We start from the raw sequence: 20,406 nt of genomic DNA on the forward strand, positions 1-20,406 counted from the left end.
CGATTCAACCAACTTTTGCAGTTTATGTCTGAAAAAAGAAAACTAAAACAAAAAAATACAAAAATAAAACAAAAACAAAAGCAAAAAAAACAAAACAAATAAAGAAAAAAACAAAATAAAAACAAAAAATATTTAAAGATAATAAAATGTCTCATGTGAAAACAATATTCTGATATACAGACTACTATTTACAGAATTTCTTTGTGATGTATTGAAAAGATTACAATATCATTTTATTTTGTTCACCTTTTTCTTGTTTTTTCCACCTTTTTTTATGTTTCATGATTATTGTTTTAGCGTTCCTAAATGCTACACACCTTTCAACATAACTGTAGAATATGTAAAATTGTAACAATTCATATACATACTTTAATTATATCAATTTTAGCAAAACGATTGCAAATTGTTAGATTAATATTCAGGAGATAAAACCCATATGAGTTTATATATAATGCCAAAATTATAAAAATTACCGATATATCTAGACAGTAAATGTATTTTGAATGTTTATGGTCGAGTTTCTGGCCCTTTCTGATGCAGACACACAGGATGTGATGAACTTTTGCAACGATTGAATGTCTGGTGTAGTAGTAATTTTAATACTTGCCGTCTGTGTCGTTGGAGAACACTAACAAGACCTATATGGGCGTTTTCCGATATCTGACGATATTTGAAAAATATACTAACTGAAATTAAAAAAAGAAGCCCCCTTCCACTTCGTTAAATTTTTTTTCTATCTATATGACAATGTGTATATCAAAAATCTCCAAGTGTTTTTTTTTCTCCAAAAGTCATCATGTAATTATTATCAAATGAATTTGTGCTGTTTTATTTTTGAAGGCGTCATTTATAAGTTAGAAAAACTTGCTGACTTATCCCTTTGTCATTATTTGCCGATAAAACATGTTTAAACTAAAAAAAAATCTATCTCGGTATTTTTTAAGTTTGCAATATGCTTTTGACCTGTGAGATTAAAAATTAAACATAAAATCTATGTCATCATTTATCATATTAATTCTAATTGTTATCAACAATAATAACTAATTCCGTGAATTTGTAATGATATTTTTAAAATGAATTATATCATCGCCGTCATAATTAGTCGATGTTGTTTCAACTCCAGCTCTGTTAATGACTTTATGAGAACAATAATAAACATTAGAAGTAAAATTCAGTTAAATATTAGAAATTATTAATAAAAATCAAAATAAGTAAATATAAAAATTGCTCATCAGTATGATATAACTATTTTCTGAAATTTACGAAAATGTTATCAAATTAATATTCATATTTTTGTACAGTTTTAAAACAAATACTGAATTTAATATTCAACTAGTGGACGTAAAACCACATGAAACACATCGGCAATATTAATAAAACAATGAAAATTGTTATAAAATGTAAAGAATACACAACAAACCAAAAAGGGACTGCATTTCCGGATGATTGATTAACTGGCTCAGTTTATTATAGAAAATTAATTATTAGGGAGTTCTAGGTTTATTTTGTCACATATTAATATTCATATGCATTTCAATCATTCACACAACGATAAAATATATCAATATTTTACTGTCAATTTAAACGATATTGAATAGGTGTGTCCGTATGTTTCCTTGAATCAGTCACAACAAACTTAGTTAATTGTATGTTGATAAGAGAAAAATATTTTTTTCTTCACAAGGTAAGAAGAAATTGTCTATCCCCCTTCCTCCCCCTCACTTTTTTGTTCACTATATGAAACAATAATGAACATAATAAACAACAAAATGGATATCTAGACTTAACAAGAAAATAGTTTGATGTTATATTAACTCAAAAGTAAACCTAATAGTCACTCTTTTCGTAATGTAAATATTTTGCAGAAATAAACAATAAATCAACGCCTTATTTAATAAGAATTTACCACGTGTGATACGTTCATACATGTATAAATATTATATCTAAATTTCATGTCGAGAGATTAAAACATTGGGGCTCACTTAATGTATATTATTGCGTAATTGATATGACGTTCTTACATGAACTGAAATTATAAACGAGAAAATATGTTCTATGTTCATAATCAGTATAATAGCAACTGAAAACTGAAAACAGAAAAGTTTGCAAGTTTTGAAAAGTGTTTTTAATATGTTTACTAGTGTTGTTCATTGTAGGAGAGACAGATTTACAGTAAATTAATTAAATTCTCTCTCTCTCTCTCTCTCTCTCTCTCTCTCTCTCTCTCTCTCTCTCTCTCTCTCTCTCTCTCTCTCTCTCTCTCTCTCTCTCCCTTCGCATAAAAATTGTATCTAAACATGTCGTCTTGTCTTGTTAATATGTATTTTGTCAAACTTTATAGGAAAGGGCTTAATATAAGTTAGAAAACTTGTGCCCAATCATACCTGTATATTTGATACCAATAAAATATGTTTAAATTAAACAATAGCAACAGTATATTCATAATTTTAAACAAATCAAAACTATAAATCAAAACAAGAAACAAAGGTCTGTATTTGTTTGTTTGTTTGTACTTTCGATTCTTTTACACGCACCATCTTCATTTTCCATTGAGAATAATTATGATTCAAAACAGAAAAAAAGGTGAGCCGTATTGTATATCATGCCGTGTATTTGAATCGTCACATGTTGAGCTAGAGTTAGGCATTTATTTCACCAATAGTTAAGAAGTCAATTATATGCTCCCGTTCATTACATACAAATATGATACAAAGGTATCGCGAAGCAGGTGTTTAGTAGTGTGATGAATAGCGTTTCTACAAGTGGTAACATAAACTAGAATTTGCACATTATTATGCATTTTTACAAAAGAGCACTGCAAATCGATTAAAGCACTTGACAGGAGAAAATCAATGCACATTTCAATTGCTTAACACCAAATGATATGCTAAGTGCATGCACTGGTACATGTAAGTTCGCGTACTAAATAGATTTGATGAAAGGCAAATGTCGAAGATTAACCTCTATTTTGACGGCTTCTGGACTCCAAACTTTGATAAATACGTGCAGTTTGCAACATGATAAGTTAAATCTGCTTTCTGATTATACCGCGATTGGGTACCAGTGGGTACCAGCTAACATTTAAAACTTGATTTATTCGCCATAAAAAGACAAAGGTTCGTGCCAGATTTACGTAAAGCCATGTTTAAGTCTCGGTGATTTAAGATCAATTATGTACCCTTCTTACCTGTTGTGGCATGGGATTACACGAAAATCACCTCTTCTCGTGTCTAATAACAATCCGTCAGGGGTTCATTTATCTAGTAATTACTTAAAGAAACAAATGACTGTTTGTGCGGCCCATGTCATACTCGGAATAAATCACCAACACACAACTCGCATAGAGGTTTGTTGAAGAAAAGAATAATTCTTTTGAATCGAATGACCCTTGCGTCATCTTAGGAAGGGACATTAGCACAAGAGTTCCCTTCCCGTATGAAACAAACCATATTTTGGCGGCATTAATCACATCAAGCTTTATTCTTCGAAAGGATTTTGGACGTTTTTAAGTTTGAATTTTAAGTAAAAATACTGTTATAACAAACTCAACACACATATATCCTGGAATAACAGTCAATAGCTAGTCTGCAAAAAAAAGCGGTCGATTTCGTACTTACTTTTGAAGGGTAGGAAAACTTAAAGAAAAATATATGTAATTAAGCTTACATGATAAAACTTGTATATGAATGAAGTTTTTGACAAAAGTCTCAGAATATTGGACGAATCATTAGGCAAACAGCGTACTGGGATATGCCGAGGTAAAAAAAATATTTGTAGTTTGAAGATTGTACAAGATAAACACAATTAAAATGTCATGTGTCTCTCTGATAGGGAATCAAACGTCGAACTTGATTGACTTGTCAGTACTAAGCATCGTGCTTCATGTTGATAATGTGTTTTTAGTATAAAATGAATATCCCTCGCTATTGCTGGCTTGTATGCCAGTCTACCAATTCAAATCATTTTTCTCTTATCCATTTATTCTATTTATTTAGTGATACTTTGTTTTTCATTTGTATTTTTGTAGAATAAATCAAAAGCATTTTTCATATTTTGTTTGTTTGTTTGTTTGTTTTGTATCTAAAAAATTAAATCGAAGGCATTTTGATATCATACCCAACTCTCTCATAGCTTCATGATCACGTGTTCCCCATTAATGGCGATAATGCTGACAAATCGTTTTGTTACATGTAATTTAAATGTTACATAGTCATACATGTAGGCTGTTTATTTAGACACATATCTACATTACATTAAATTTAACTACATCACCGTGACACACATTTAATTAGTTATTATCATTATTTTTGTAATTGTCCGTGAACACAATAAAATGTCTCAAGGGCCAACAATTATTATACAGAAAAAAGTTCAAAATGAGACGAAAATTAAACGAAAAATCAATAACCTGATTTCAGAATAATCACTTGTATAGTTTTTGACAATAAGTATCGATGGTAACCATTGTTATAAATATCGGTTGGTTTTCTATAGTCCAGACTTTTTATTAGTATTGTTTTTTTTTTACGAATATAGTCTTAGATTTGGTATGTTATTTAAAAATTTAACTCGTCAGAGCTGTATTCAATGTAATGAGATAAAAAGAGTTTTGATGTATTACTGAACCACTGCAAGCTATACACTGAGGCTGGTCTTCGAAGAATGGATGGCTTTACACAGAAGTTATAAAAAGTCAAACGGGTCTATTTAAAACAAATATTGCTTTTTATTTTCTTTTTCAGGGATTGCATTCCTTCTTCAAAAAGAACAAAAACTAAAAAGGAGAGGGAAAAGGGGGAATTTCAACCTCTCGATTACAAAAACCTTGAGTGTGTGATCAACCAAGACATGTAAACACCGTGGGTTTAGAGAAATATTACAACAGAAAACAATACGACATACCGTCACAAAAATGAACCCAGTGATACAGAGAGTCTAATTCAATACGAATATTATATGTACTTATATCACAGTATTGTCAATTAAAGTCGTGGTTTCTTACGTTACATTTGGTTTCCTGGTAACTGCATGTTGTACTTTCAAATAGGAAAGAGACCGTTAAAAATGAATTTAAGATTACATAAACTTAGTAAACAGGACATACAGAATCCCTGTTTTCCCTTTAATTATGTAACATACCATAAATTACTTAGCCTCTCTAAAACAAGGAAATTGCAACATTTATCAATATGGCGGCAATTCAAATTTAAAAAGGCAAATAAGATATGACCAGGTGGTACGGAAGGATAAGCTCCTTTGGTTTTTTTCGTGGTTTTCCAAGACATACATTTTCGTTGGCACTTTATTTCGTGGTTAAGTCTTGCTCACAAAATCCGCCACAGCTAAACTCCGTGTCATTTTTTTATCTGTTTGTTATTTTGTGGAGGTATTAATACATGACATTTGTATAAACAAGAATTCAGTGAAAATATATCCCCCGCAAAAATTAAAGAATTTGTAGTATCGTTAAAATAAACCGAAACTAAAACTTGAAAAAAGCAAAGCAATCCATTGACTCGTAGGGTAGAAACAACTACATAGCTGGGTTTCAAAATAAAGTATCGGTGTAAACATCCTACATGATTAGACCAATTAATTTCATACAGAGTTCCTCGACTAGCGAACCAAACTGCATTAAATGCAATTGAAAGAATTGAACTAAATTAGCTGTTCATCCGAGTGCTTGCATATTTTTTCTGTTTTTATTATCCAAAAATGTCTATCAGAATATTTGTAATGTTTCAAATTGTATACTGAATAAAAATGTGGATATTTTTTCAAAGTACAAAGTATATTCTTTCAAATGAAATTTGTGTGTTTTGACTGGCGTATTGATATTTGATATAAATAATATTTGCCTGGTGTTCTGCTATTGTTAGTTTAATTCATTTAGCAAAAATTTGGGGGGGGGGGGGGGGGGGGGGGGGGGGAAATCAAATATGTACTTTTCTTCTTGTAACTGTTGATGAGGGGTTTAAGTACGAGTTATCTCCCTTTTATTTACATTAACCTGCATAAAATGTTCGTTTCCAAGCATGGCCGACATTAAAATATCTGCACTTCATTACATACAATGTGTTGTCTAAGGGGACATCTCGGTTACATTCTGAGAATAGTAACTTATTTTATTCTTATCCCAATTTGAAAGTTTTACAGATTGCACTGTCGTTTTATAAACCGCTGGCGATAGATTTCATAATCAAATTTATGATTAAATTACTGATATCCTCCATATTATAATGGGGTGATAGAGAAAAACCTGATCAGATTTATAAATTATGTTATGTCAATAATATAAGTTGCTCTTCTTTTAACTCTTGAACTCTTCTATCTCGTCAATGTGTTTTTGTAAATGTGGTGCCCACACAGTACTGTACTCATGACGGTTAATTGGCCTGCTAAACTAGACACATTTTGTATTTTAATGCGACAAAATGTATACGAACTCATTATGTTGATAACAATTATTTTGGAACTAAACCAGAAATATCACTTAAAACTGAACATAAGAATGGTAAACATCATTGAACTATCCGTTAATTGTACATTAGTATTACAACACAACTCTGTCATCCAAGGCATCAAAGTTACAGGTATCAAACGGACAGACGAATATGTAAACAAAATTAATATCAAACTAATGTATTCAGTTAAACAGAACCTTACGTTAATTAATTAATTTATTTATTTCTCTTTTTTTAATCATTCGTTCTAACAGGATATCAAATATCTGCTTTTGAATTTCGCTGAAATCGATTACGGGAAAATTCTTACTTACTTTTTTTTAATCGAGTTTTCACAATTCGATCGTAGTTTAAAACTCCTTAGTACTCAGTAGTAAAATTCATTTTGAAGGGAATAGAAGAGCAGCAAATTAAGACTATTTTGAATTTAACTACAAGTTTTTTTTTTATGAAACACTATGTCCCCAGTTGCAACAAAATTCTGAAGTGGAACATTTAAACTGTGCTGCGTAAGACATGCACACTTTGTGAAACACTTACGTCCTACAATGCAATGTTTAAGTGTTTCAAATGTAGGTCAAAGTTCACGGTCATGGTCACATGCTCAAAACTTTTAGTACCACCAGAAAGATCTTTCGATCCGGGGCCATAAAAACGAGTGACTTGTTTATTTATTTATTCATTTATTTAACGTTTTTACGCCAACTATTACGGCCTGTCTGCCTTTGAGTGTAGGTATCACAGCGTATCGTTGTAAAAAAAGAAAACGACGTACAGACTGTATTCCGGATATTCCACAGATCGAGTCAGACTCCAGTCACTGAGGTAAGATATCAGAATGCCAATCACGCATAAAGTATGTTAAAGAGATATTTTGTACAAGTTGGCAAATTCCTGGCTGTTTAGTACCATTTCGGAACCATTTCTAACGACTTTTAAAACTATTTTCAGTCTCAAAATACTCGTGTCTTTCCTCAAGTCAATTTGTATAGACGAAATCGATCGGTGGATCTAAACCTGTAAATATAAAATTTGACTGTCCATATACAGAACATTTGAGAATCCAGAGCTCAGTCACCCACTGGATAAAAAACTTCATTTTTACATTGGTCAATTATGATTTCTGCTCGGATCGGAAATTTGTTTCTTTATTTGGCTTATATCTTGTCAGTTATAAGATATATAGAAAATATTTCACGCCATTCGCCTGGTAAGAAGCAAACCTGTTGTAGCTGAATCACGGTTGAGCAAATGTTTGTAAATTAGTCTTGATAGATTTATATAGAATTTCCACAAGTCAAGTACCGTGGATTTCTCTATATGGGGAATTGAGGCATACATTTCAATCGTTAAATGAGCAGATACTTTTATGATATTATAAAAAATATAATTTCAAATCCTAACGTGACCAGAAAATCCTTGTAGACATTATCAGAAACGATTTTTAGTCGATAGGCAACAGAAAATATACGGGAGATCACCGATACTTGAATGCCTTTGAAAATCAATGCTCGGATTGGTTACGTATGTTAAACATGAAACCATGTCTTCTCGTGCGATAATCTCCATTTTATAATGCTACGTGGTGTACTATTTCATACGACCTTGATTTGTTTGTCGTCACCATGGCGTTTTCAATTACTAGGCGTTGTTTCTGAGCAATTTGACTCCCTGCAACGATGTTTTACCTGTGCCAAATAATCCAGGCCAAATCTACGTCATCATCTCCCTGGAGATGTAATTTGAATTATCTTTTAAGTTGGTGTGTTTTCCTGACCGAAATAATTTGTGGATCATTTCAATTATATTTTTTCTATATCATTTTTCAGTCTCCTATTGTCAGAAATCCATTTCGAATATGATTCTATGCACAGGGACTTGGTACAAGTTCCCCAACCCTTACAAGGGTTGTAACTCCCGACAAGGGAAAACTGAACTGATGGGTGGGCGGGAGGGCTTTCGAAAATTCAAGATGGCCGCTATCTTGAAATACAAGTATTAAATTTTTTTAACACTTTCACTAGAGGGATTCAGTTGAAACTTACCATGAATGATCATACTCAGCCTTGCCTGAAATGATGGTCCTGATTCAGTGTTTTTTGTTTTGGGTCTGTTTGCAATTCAATATGGCCGCCAACTTAAAAGAAACATATTTATACATCTTCTGCACTTTCTTTGTGTCTACTGAGCTGAAAATTTGGGATTAGCGAAGAAACTGAAATGTACATTGTTGTTTTGGTTACGTATACCAAAAAATGTAAGTGTCGTTTTAATCATAGCTCTTCCTACATTTAACTGACCGGTCATACCAAGTGGACCTCTTTTGAATGCCAGTATCATGTCTGATGGTTTGTTTGTTTGTAAAAGAAGCGTTACGTATATGGCGAGTGTAATCTACGTAAACAGACGACTGTTTACTTCTCCTGAGTATCTGAACATGCACTACTTCTCCTGAGTATCGGAACATGCACTACTTCTCCTGAGTATCTGAACATGTACTACTTTTCCTGAGTATCTGAACATGTACTACTTCTCCTGAGTATCTGAACATGCACTACTTCTCCTGAGTATCGGAACATGCACTACTTCTCCTGAGTATCTGAACATGTACTACTTCTCCTGAGTATCTGAACATGTACTACTTCTCCTGAGTATCTGAACATGTACTACTTCTCCTGAGTATCGGAACATGTACTACTTCTCCTGAGTATCTGAACATGTACTACTTCTCCTGAGTATCTGCACATGTACTACTTCTCCTGAGTATCTGAACACGTACTACTTCTCCTGAGTATCGGAACATGTACTACTGTACTGTTTAAGGATCTGCGCGTTGAGCGTTTCGTTTGTTTACATGTTGTCCATGTATTATTGATTCTGGGTAGGGAACTGTTCTGTTAGCTTGTTTAGATATTTTTTTGATAACATTTTAATAATACTTTTACACTATATTATTTATATACCACTCAGAGGTGAATCGCGGCTCCCGCGTGATAGATAAGATATTTCCCTAGTTTGAGGATAAGACACAAAGAAGACTCTACCCGAGGAGGAAAGTTTCGACTGTCTAACCTGAGGTTTTGCCGATGGTTAGACTGTTTGAAATTTCCTTCGAGGGTGAAGATTTCTCTGTACTATTCTCAAACTAGGGAATGATCCCATTTCTACCCCTTATCTCAAACATGCTGGAAATATATGAATAATGAGACAAAAACACGTTGACAAATATGGAAACAACATCAAGCAGTTAGCAGCATTTTTTTCCGATTTAGAATCTACAACTATACATTACACATTGTACCATCGTAATGATAAATCGTTGACATAACGAATTTAAAATTGATTTGAATAAATAATGATAATCAGATATTTTCTTACAAAAAAATGTTATTTTATCTTGAACAATCAACATCAATCAGTTACGTCTCTCATGTCTCAAATTTACAACTTCCGTTTTAGCACGTGTTTATGTTCTGTGCGTGCAAGCTGTCTTAACCCGGCATGATAGAGATACCTCACTCTCACCGGAAGTAGGATGTAAAGCAACATTAACCTTTCTAAGACATGTACAACAAGTTAATGAAGACCACTTCGATGTGTAGATTTTTTTCGATGTTTGAAACTTTCGCTGATTAAAGAAAGCTTAATGCAGTAAGAATGTACCTGTTTTTCATTAAAGAAAAATCAGAAAAGGAATATGGGTCGTGAAAGCCGCGGAACTAAGTGTGGGCTTCTATTTGCAACGTTCCAGTTTTGTTACGAATATATATATATATATAATCTCAAATATATAACGGAAACTAACACCCCAACCCCTTCCCTCACTCCCCACTCCCCGAAAATATCAATCTTTTTACTGTGGTTCTGTCATATATTCCAAAGATTTAAAAAGGTATAAAGGTACTAACATATCATAGGAAATTATCAAGGCACACTAGTGGTACAAACATCGTAGCAATTGAAATGTTGTATTATATCTGTAACTGTATAAAATTTGATATATTGGAACGACTTTTTAGCGAAATAAACTTTTAGGTAAAGATGAAGGGCGACATGATATGCCTATAGTTTTATTTCTAAGGAAACAATAAATTAGCAAAAAAGTAGTTATATATCTGCTCTTGTGGATTCTTTCATCAATCATCATTGTTTATTTTGGATTTTTCAATTAAAGACTACTTTTTTGTTTCGGGTGACTGAAAATTCTGAATGAAATCAAATAAGGGCAATAACTCTGGAAATAAGGAAGCACTGGTTACGAAACACGAACTCTCATATAAATTGCCACAGAATACTCGCTGTTACAAGTACAAGTTTCATGAAATTTTATTCACAGGTAAAGCTTTTTAACATTGACCAGGTGTGAGATATGTGATACATCTATACTTATGTATGGGCGGAGTCATATATCTTCTCTAAACTTTATACTTAGCAAAAGCCTACCACTCTCTTCACGTTGTTACGAGTGATATTAGAGATGAAAACCTTTAAGTACTTGTTTTAAAAGGCTGGCAAGTTTATTCGCCTTCGATATCGACTTAAAATGACCGTTCTGTTCAGTTTCACAGCCATTAGCCATGTACTAGTACTTACTGATCGTTTGGATTCTGATATGGCTGTATCCTTGTGCAAGATAATTTACCCTAATTGCTTTGATGACTTGCGACGGGCCTCTCATATGTTGTTCAGAGAGATAACCACCATCTACTTCAAGGTGACTTCGTTCCAAAGCCAACAGACGAATAAAACAAAATTGTTATTTTACGTTTGTTGTTATCTGGAATTTTATCGACGACATACACACTTAAAACGCAAAACAAATTGTCGTCTGATATAATGAATAACAGCAAACAGGTCATGATTTGATTTCCGAAGTCCCAACAAAACTGTCATATCAAAATTCAATTCAAAATTGATATAACTGATATTTTATCGTGATTCAAATTGATCAAAAGTGTTTTTGTTTGTTTGTATCGTTTTGTTTTATTTTATTTTTATTTTCGTTTGTTTGTTTCAAGGTTTTTCGTCACTTTTTGATATATAAAAAGCTCTGTTTTACATCTTTACTTGTTTAGATACACTGTTGTACGACATTATTGATTATTACGATGGATGACACTAGATAGTAGATAAAAGTATACTTGATACTTAGAGAGATAATGGACAGGCGAACACTGAAAACAACATCACGCGAGCATCGTACTTGATTTCCTCACGCTCACGGACAAAAGTCGTTTGACACACTCAAAGTGTTAACGACAATGTCCCTCCTTTAGAGATTAGTATGTATGTCATGTGCTGATTTCCAAGAATATCCCAATGTTCATGATTGTTTTCATTGTCAAGCCGTGATCAGTTATAAATCGGATCATTTCTCATTTTTCATGATATATAGAGCAACTGGTGATAGGCGTGTTATTCTCACCAATGAATAATTATCGCCTGTAGGCGTACGGGCATAAACACGTGTATAATGGCGAGCATGCATCTTGCTCTACGCCGTTTTTGAACTGCTTGACCTGCTAAATTCATAGCACGTATTATGTGCTATGTCGCATTTCAGTAATTGAGCAGGTGGTCATTTCTAGCGGCCGTCCTATACGGATCTACCCATGTGAAATCTGTAGAGGGATATTCACAAAATCAACTTCTTAACTCACTGGACCTGTGGTAAGCGGGTTGTGTGACGATTCCGAGGTGCTGTTCTGTAGATTTACGTGCGGAGCCCCAAAAAAATCGTTAAAAATAGTTGATTAATATGATAAAACAAAAATCAACGAAAAAGTGAAATCCAATTTTCTGGAGGCTGTCCTATGTGGTGTAACAGAACCAGTATTATACAAAGTTACTATTGTCTAGTTGATTAATTATAATCCAAAACTTGTGGATTTGTCCAAAGCCGGATAGACGGCAGTTCAGGGTTATGCTGCCAATCCCGCAGCCTCTATACGACAGACTAGTAGGTCAGTTGTTGTTTCTTCTTGTACGCATGCGTGAAGAGAAGCTTTAAACGATATCTATTTTCCTGTTGAACTGAACAAAGTACAAATATATAGTTTGTGTATATTCCTTACTGCATACATGATAATGTCTGATTGTATGCTTAAGCATATGCTTGAAACAGCGATTTTTGTTAACAAAAAATATTAATGCATTTTGCCATTTTTGGTTGAATAAAATGTGTTAGTGTAAATAGGAAAGATATTTCTTATTGTTATACCCCTCAGCCCCTCAACCCCATAGGGGGCTTCGCCCGTGGACCCTCTCTGAAACTGAAAGCATACACTCCTAAAAAAACATTTGCTACGCCACTGCTAATGAAGAAATTCCTTATCAGATCAAACTAGTCAGTCTGGCTAGATCATGTGTATATCAGACAGCTATATTTAGCCTTCGAATTACATGATGCTTCATGAAAACAACATGGCCGAAAGAAAACACGTGCGGAAGAATGCTCCGACGGAATCTGTCACAAAAATATAAAACTAGATCAATGATATAAAAAAATCTCCATTACGTGTGTTTGCTCTTCAGATTTATACTTTAAAATGTCGTCTAGCTGGCATAGTTGTTAGCAGACATTTACGATAAAATTGAATCAAGCTCATCGTGTCACTATCTATAACCTCTGTTCCCCATTTTGGCACACTTGTCGTTTTGTTCATGTAGCCTCGATTTCGATACACATCGTCACTCTTGAAATTCAAGCTCGTGGAGAATTCATATTCGTTGCCTTCGTGGGTACGCTTAATTATTGATTTATTTGTCCATGAACTGTTATAATTAGCGTAAGATTATTAATTGAGCTATATTTATCCACGAAATCAAATGTCCGCGACATAATGGTTTTTTTTTTCTTAAATCACGAAAGTTTAACCCCGCGAAAATATTTGATCTTTCGGTATACATATGATTTTATATGGTACACAGAAAACATATTGTTAAAATGGAACAGAGTGTATTGTATATTATTCGTTATCGAAAATATAAGAATTTAGGGTCTTTTTGATGTTTTGGTGATAATTATTTAAAACATTTTGGGAAAATCGACCTCTCTTTGATTTAAAAGCTTGATAATGAAGTGATCTTTGTCCTTCTGATTACATATATGTAAACCGAATCAGGCAGAATTTTTATTTTGAACAATTGGTTACATTTGTAGCAGAAGAAGTTAACAATAGTGTAACCTATGGTTAGAAACAGGAGTTGACAATAGACATAAATACCCCTACAAATGATTACATAAAATTGTCAGTAATTCAGAGACCCCATTGGTAACCATGACAACGAACAAAACAAATGTGAAAAAATAGTGTTGGCGGTATTAAAGTCAGAATACTCGGATCACGTCCACTCTCTAGTCAGTATACGTCTTTATTGCAATAGGCAACCCTTTAATTATTGTTCATTGTAGAGCCGTGTTAACACCTGTGTCCTACCAAAAACACCAGACTCACACAATATGTTTTCAAGCAAAGTCCTCTGTAGGTTTCATTGACAATGTGGGGATTTGAAAACTTACAAGTTGCATTATTTTGATAGTTCATAAACTGATGTAACGAAGACAAGAGCTGTATTTCCCTGGTTCAAGAAAAATTATTTGTTTACAAGAAATCCATTGTACACGCGAAATAGAGAAAACATGTTTTTATTGTTTTTAATGATGATCTATATCTAGTAACAGCTGGTTATGATATAATATATATATAGTAACAAGGGAGAGAGATATAATATCTATATTAAACGTATTTTATTGAAAAATATTACAAGTGGATAAGGCACAAGTTATTTTCAACTTATAATGGCACTGTAGACAATATTATGCACCTGCCCAACTAGATTTTGACATTCTTTTCGATCACTTTGGATTTTCCTCAGTTGTCTCCAAGATTTGAAATGTAGGCCTTTAGCATCACTGACGAGTCTTAGAAGGACGAAACAGTTGTATGATACAGTTTAATTCATTGTTTGGTTCTAATGTATATATCTAAATATTGAAAGGGGCTATTCGCTTGTAAGTCTTTTGTACAATCTTTGACATATAAATACAATTCAAATAACTGAAAATACATTACTTAAATTTACGAAAGCATATATATGTATATTTTAGAGAGGGGAGAGAGGAGGGGGAGTGAGAGAGGGGGAGAGAGAGGGAGAGAAGGGAGAATGAGAGAGGAGAGGGAGAGACGGGAGAGAGAGGGGAGAAGGAGAGGGGAGAGGGGGAGGAGAGGGGAGAGGGAGAGAGAGAGGGGAGAATGAGAGAGAGAGAGGAGGAGAAGGAGAGGGAAGAGGGAGAGAGGGGAGAGAGGGAGAGTTCCTTCTCTAAGAAATAAAATTGTTTTGGATGAACATGAACAAGGCATATACTAAATAGTGATCCAGTAGGTATATGTATATACACTTAATCAATACCTTTTACAAGTTCATCCGATTCATAAAAACGTTCACAAATATTGTTCAAATATCATTAAAACTCAAACACGTGTGAAAATCAATTTCGACGGAGAAGAAAGAAGACATGGCGATGTACTGAGTAATTATACAAGAACTAAGACCTACAAACTAACACCGGATATACAATCTTGTGTAACCAACTTCGGCTGTTTGTTTTATTGTTAAGGAATTACATATGTAAAGGTGTGAGAAACATAATGAATCGTCAATGAATAAATGGGGAAAAAAAGACAAAGAATGTAGGGTGGAAGATTTTTCGAAACATAACGTTTGAGAGGTGAAGTCAATGCCGAAACATTGGAATTGATAGTTACCGACCTCAGGATTCGATTATTTCTAAAAGAAATGCATTATCTCGTTTTTAAAAGTTGTGCGGGAAAGAAAGTATAACGTTAAAAAAAAGTAGGGAAATTTTACATCAGAAAATTAAGCTAACATGCATGGCAGTAAATAAAACGTACACAATAAACACAAATAGATAATAAGAAGAAATATTAAAAAAAAAAAAAAAAAAATTATTAAGATCCATAATCTTAAGATGAGAGGAAAAGTGGTATCATAATGGGTTAGATACACAGATTACAATTTAGAACTTAACAACATGATAATTAAAGAGAATATCATGAAAGCTAAAAGTTAAGTATGTTTTTTACAAACATATTAGAGCCCCGGATAGGCTGACCAAATTCGATTTGAAAAAGCTATTTTTTCGTGACCTAGTAATACTCTCTTCAAAGTATCATCATCCTTCGCACCAGGGTTTGGACCTTTGTATGATCATTGCTAAATATTAGACCAATGTTACAGAACAACAGGATTACAATAAGAGTAGGGGCCTTGCGAGGCAAAATGAAAATATGTGATATTTTGATAGTTATACAATCTTAACCAGCAAGGTAATGGAATGATTAAAAGTGCAAACGCCTGTCCTTTTGTTAGAAAGAAGTCTTCCAAGACCATCATCCATACCGAGGACATGGCAGGGCAAAGCCATGAAACCTGAAAGACGCTTTGAAATTTCCTAGCCTTTACTTGAGGATAAAGCACAAAAAACGAGCATTGTGGTACAATTTTGTGACTACAAAATCGGATGCAATTACCACCAGGCGTCTTATAAATTTGAAGACTAGAAAGAAACGGAAACTAAAGAAGCCAGAAAATTTACCACATCGGAACGGAAAGAATCCGAGACCTAGATCAATATATCGGCATTTACAGATCACGCCCTATAGAGAAGCACTATCGTTGGCAGGTACGTAGACTGGTCCAAAGAGTTGGATAGAAAAAAAGTTACGATCTCAAGGAAGCCATCTGGATACACAGCTTGTCGGTTCTGAACAAGAAAAAAAAGACGCTTACAGACTCTGACTATGAACATGATTCAAACTAATCCTACATCTACTTAATGGAAAATTGCTAATAATACTACCTGTTTTACTATTATCTTAATCTTCTTTCAACATAGTATCCCTGCACTTCACTTGTCATTCTTCTGATAAAGAGACTATATAGTCACCAGATTTCTAACTGGTTTTGAGATATGTGAATATATTTCTCATGTAGCCGAAGGAAATGATTCATATTGAGGAAACAGTATTTTATGATTATTTCTCGTACGAGCCATCGGAACGAAAAGAAAGTTTTGATAATAAAAGCAATAAAAATTAAGATAAATGATATAATGAAAACAAAAAGTTGAAAATATCAGTCGACTGATAACATGATACGTGTGAAAAATATAAGGTATTTATGTATTGTTTAACAGTAATCAATTATAAATTCGCTTTGTTTCAAATCAGAGAATATAGTGAAATAAAATGGGTTTTGATATAGAATTGTCTCAGCTTTGAAATGGAAACTGTATAAATCATGTATTTTCGTCGGTGATTTATTTTCGCTGAATCCGCGATGTTCTCAATCCACGCAATAATAAACAGATCAATGTTGACACGGATTATAGTACTTACAGACTTGGTGAGCAAAATTTAACCACAAAATCTAGTGCCAAAGAAAATGTTCCTTTTTGGAAAACCACGAAATCTGAACCCCACGAAAATATATGATTTTACGGTATGTAATACTCTAATATGTATAAAAAATATTTCTTGCAAATGTATATTAACAATTATTACATTGTACATAGAAAAAAGAAAATAAAAAGCATTTACAATATTGTGTCTATGCACTTAGAGTTTGAAGAGCAAAGTGTATTAACCCCTGAACAATGCCAGACTGAGTGGTCGAGCTGAACCATGGAAACCAATGGTGAAAGTCAAGACAGCATAGAAACGTGATTAAAAGTGTATAAAATACATATAATCAAACAAAAATTACGTGATGTCGTTTTTAAACAGTATACCCAGTTCTATATTAAACTGAGTTATGGGAATGATGCTGAGAGCCTACATGTTTGGGATCTCTAGAGCTTCAGCGTAACCATAATTGTAATACATTTCTTAATACATGTATCAGTTCTGAATTAATTCTCGTTAGTCAAAACAATGGTTTAGATATTGTTGATCATTCTTCGTATCAAATTGTATCAACAGAATATGTAATAACGGAAATAAACACAAGGCGCAATTATCTACTGTAAATCACTTCTATTTAGAGAGGGGTTTATTTTTGCGTTTATACGCGAGGAGAGTTTATCGCGAATTCAAATCTCTCGCAAATATTTTGTACAGAGACAACATCCATGCTGATTCGGTTATCAGTACCAGAGTTCATATATCTAATAACCCATCACTAACGAATTTAAAGTAATTTCTAGATCACCGTTTTCTGAATAAGTAAGTTCGCGAAATAAAGTATTCGCGAAATCTTAGTGATTTACAGTATGATAATCTCTATCACAATCTAGTTTTTAACACTTTTCTCTCAATAAATTGTCTATAGACCGGAATTCGGAAGGCGTATATAAGTGGGTTAATCAGTGTGTTGACTAGGACACCAAAACTTAATATACGTACAGTAGATTTATGCGCATTGGAGGTGTCATCGATTTGGTGGGTCGAAAATATCTTTACGGTGAAATAAAGGGAATATGGACCCAGTGATATAGCAAACGCAGCCACAAGTACTATCAGTGTTATAAATGGCTTCCAGTGTTTACTTCTTAATTTCGGGCTTTGTCCAGAGTTCGTTCCATGTTGTTCCAAACCTGACAGTTCGAGTTGGTCCGCAACAACAGAAGATCCGGTCGATCCCCGAAATGAACCTGGACACTGTTGCAGTTCCATTACAGCCGTAAAGCAAGGCGTGATATTACCGTCCTTCGATGTTGTCACATTGCCCTCATTTGGTGTTTGAGAAACCTGGTTTCCAATTCTTATGATTTCTTTGATAAGCATTCCATTCAGCAAAGTTAGTATACATAAACTTATCCAAAAATCTAATACTTCTAAAATCTGTTTTACATGAAGTTCATTACCAAACATGACATAATCGTTACATTCTATGTCTTGGCCGGCGGCTGGTTGAACGAGAGATATAAAAACACATACCGTCTGCACGATACACAACACCCATCCTATCGCAATAGCTAGGCGACTGAATAGTCCTTTCATCCATCTTTTATGGAAATGAGGATGGGCGACAGCAAAGTACTGTACAAAAGATGTAAGTAGGAGCGTATATCCGGAAAACAAACTAGCCATGTGCACCAGACTCCTGGGTATAACACACACTATAAATGGAACACGACTGCGTCTATTTTTGAAAGTATAATGCTCCAAAATTATTCCATTCATGAAGAAAAATATTCCCTTTAGTAGATCTGCAATTGCTAAACTTAAAACGTATATAGAATTTGGGTTTTGTTGCATACATTTCCCAATATATGTAATAAGAATGACACTAATATTTAAAAAGATGGAACCGATGATTATAACATTCAAAAGCAGTATCGATCCAAGATATGTTAGCGACAGGTTTGGCAACTCAGATGAAACCAATGTGGAATTCAACACACTTCCATTCATGGTAGTAACTATAAGCACTCAATGTCATAAAGATGTAGTTTGTCGATCAGTTGCTTTCACAACAATGATATACTAAACACGACGCTGTCTTTCTCAATATTTTGAAACAGATATTGAACGATGTACGGGTTATTGATCTGTCAGTCTATGATAAGATCACATGATTTTACCACGCACGGCGCACCTGTGTAAATCGCCATGATTGACAGGTATTTGTCATTGACTTCTTGTTATTGGCAATGCCTATGTGTGAAAGCGTTTAGTTAAATTCTAAACCAATACGTACCATGACAGTTGACTAATCATAAAAAAGTGATAATATTCTCATATTTATGTTCAAGTACCCAACAGCACGCTTACATATACTGAAAAATATGTTATTTTCGTGAGACTTTCATTTTAATATTTTGAAACACCATTGTCATTTACCCAACTTTCGGTAAAGGATACTACCAGATAATTTACTACATAAATAAAGTAGTACATTCTACATCGCGCTCTTCTTTGAGGCTAAACATTCCTGGATATCCATCTTTTGTTTACATCTCATGTTAGATGAAACCCATATATTATCACTGTCCAGATAAAGCCTTGATACGTACCTTTATCAAGTGTTATCACTGTATACCAATGGCAATACAGTCCCGTTAGGCCTCTTGTTAAAGCCTGGATACGTACCTTTATGAAGTGTTATCACTGTATACCAATGGCAATACAGTCCCGTTAGGCCTCTTGTTAAAGCCTGGATACGTACCTTTATCAAGTGTTATCACTGTATACCAATGGCAATTAAGTCCCGTTAGGCCTCTTGTTCAAACCCGGATATGTACCTATAGCTTGTGTTATAACGATAACGAGAACGATACAGCCCAGTTAGGCCTGTTGAATTTAAATTAAGTAGATGGAAAAATTACGCAACAAGGTAGCCCGTTACCATACCAACCATTTTTTTTACAACTCGGTGCTTGCGTACATCGACATTGACAAATAATTGACAATTAATTGATGTGTCAGCAATAGAATGGATCGTATTCTAACTGATATCTTTTCATATTAATTATTTGTTTATAAAAGGAAACATTACGTCATCCTTGTCCATCGTTCTTTTCAAGTTAAGTGATAAATTTGAAATTGTTGAAAGGTTAAGGTAAGGAAACACGTGTATAACGCCTAAAGAATTAAACACATGCTGTCTCATAATCCGGAATAGCACCTTTGTAGCATACTATTACTATTCATGGTTTAAGAAAAAGTTTATGCAAAGAGGATGCATTTTTCTTTATTGATCTTTAATATTTTGCCTGTGTCTATTCCATTCCCGAAAATAACTAGAACAAAATACCTCAATAAATGATAATCATGCTAATCAATAACCTCCGTAGCTTTGACATTCTGATTTCATTTTCTTTTTCTGTATTAACGATCGACATCCGGTATATCTGCGTTGGAAATGTCTTACTTATCTATATATATACGGCGCTGTAAATGATCGATGACACTATTGA

The sequence above is a fragment of the Ylistrum balloti genome, unplaced genomic scaffold, assembly GCF_031769215.1.
Source record: "Ylistrum balloti isolate Yb309-2 unplaced genomic scaffold, AGI_CSIRO_Ybal_v1 Utg370066, whole genome shotgun sequence".
Taxonomy (NCBI): domain Eukaryota; kingdom Metazoa; phylum Mollusca; class Bivalvia; order Pectinida; family Pectinidae; genus Ylistrum; species Ylistrum balloti.